Source organism: Schistocerca americana, chromosome 1 (assembly GCF_021461395.2).
Source record: "Schistocerca americana isolate TAMUIC-IGC-003095 chromosome 1, iqSchAmer2.1, whole genome shotgun sequence".
NCBI lineage: Eukaryota > Metazoa > Arthropoda > Insecta > Orthoptera > Acrididae > Schistocerca > Schistocerca americana.
Window position 1 is genome coordinate 632,275,101 of NC_060119.1, and position 2,038 is coordinate 632,277,138.

Genomic DNA, 2,038 nt, shown 5'->3' on the forward strand with positions numbered 1-2,038 from the left:
GGAATCCGAAATGACAGGACACAATCTTGCAAATACTGTAGATTCAGGTTTTGCGTCCTCACCCTTTTCTCAAATAAGCCAAGACACATTTTTTGCTTTTCAAACTGCGAATATTGCCGGTTCAAATGCATTGCCGAATAGCACTGAGGAACATGTTTCAGACACATGTGCATTGTTATTGCAATTAATGCAACAAATGGGACAAAATCTTCAAAAGTTAGACACAATGGAACAAAATCAGAGACAAACACAGCAAAAGCTTCAAAAGTTAGACACAATGGAACAAAATCTTCAAATGTTAGACACAATGGAACAAAATCAGAGACAAACACATCAAAAGTTAGACACAATGGAACAAAATCTTCAAAAGTTAGACACAATCGAACAAAATCAGAGACAAACACAGCAAAAGCTTCAAAAGTTAGACACCACACTTGAACAAACACGTGAAGATCTAACTACTGAGTTACATAACATTGAATCGAAATGTCAAAAAGTCTGTAATGACGTAAAAACACAAATTTCTGAGCAATTCCAACCTATTTTTTTCGCGTCATGAAAATGCATTACAGAATCACGAAGCAGCCATAAAAGAACTGCAAACAATTGTTCATCAAAATCATGAGACCCTGCAAGCTAAAATTGCCTCAGTTGCATCTACCGATTCGGTTACGCAACTTGCAAAAACTCAAGAAAACTTAAAGGACACAGTAGATACTCTGAAAATTGGTTCAGAAAGACACATGGAGGAAATTAGTTCATTATCAGAGAAAGTAGTTGAACTGTCGGATCAGCTAAATAATTTATCTACGAAGGTAGATGATAATCTGAATGACACAAAACCGGTAGTCTTTAATGACACAGAAGATTGCGAACAAATTAGGAAACTGAAACAAAATCTGAATCAAATTAATACGCAACACCAAAGAGAAGTCCGGGAAGTACAAGATCAGCTGACACAGGTAATACAAGAATTACGTATTTCAGAGGACACTCGTGCTCCAATACGGGAAGAGGGATATAGAAATACGGAACAGCCACAAAATAATATCACAGGGCACTTCGGAAATTATGAAAGAAATTGGCAAGGTACACCGAATTTTGAGATGGAACTGCCGAAACGACGTAACAATGACCGACATGCGACTCGCCGACATGATGATTTTGACTATAAGCTGTTCATTACTACACGTAAATTCAAAACGTTTGAGAATTCTGCCAACGACATTCATCCACAAGCGTGGCTCCATCAATTCTTTCATTGTTTTCCTCCCAACTGGTCATTAGAACACAGATTAGAATTTATGTGTGGCTACCTAGAGAATGAACCAGCTGTAAGAATGCGATCGGTCATTCACGATTGCCACAGTGAAGGAGTATTTTACCATGCCTTCCTCTCAGCATATTGGTCTCAATCCACACAAGACCGAGTAAAACATGGCATCATAATGATGAAACATTTCGAACAATCTGAATTTTCCAGTCTTGTGAAATATTTTGAAGACATGTTGCACAAGAATCAGTACCTGTCAAACCCATAGAGCCCCTCAGAACTCATCCGCATTTGCTTAATCAAAAATCCCTGAACATTTATGGCATATTATTTTGGCAGGACGTTGCAAAGACGACATTTAAGTTTTTCGGGGACTCTTACAAGAATTAGAAATAGACACAGACAGTCGCGGGATGCGAAAACAGGAAAACAATCTCTACAGGTCACATCCGTCACAATTCTGTGATGACAGAAACAATAACTGGACACGACAAGTCTATTCTTACAACGCAAATCGTGACCAAAAGAGACACCACCTGTATGACAACCACTGGCAGAGTAGTAGTTACAGAGGGAGATCGCATTTCCGTAGTAATGAATATGACAAAGACACTCATAGAAACAGACAATTTGGGAACAAAAACAATTATTATCAAGGGAGACAGAATAACTTCAGATGCATCGGTCCAGCGCGCAGTTACGATTCAGGGAGAAATTCTCCACCACTTAACCAACAAGAAAGAAACTACAGGAACTACCGACATG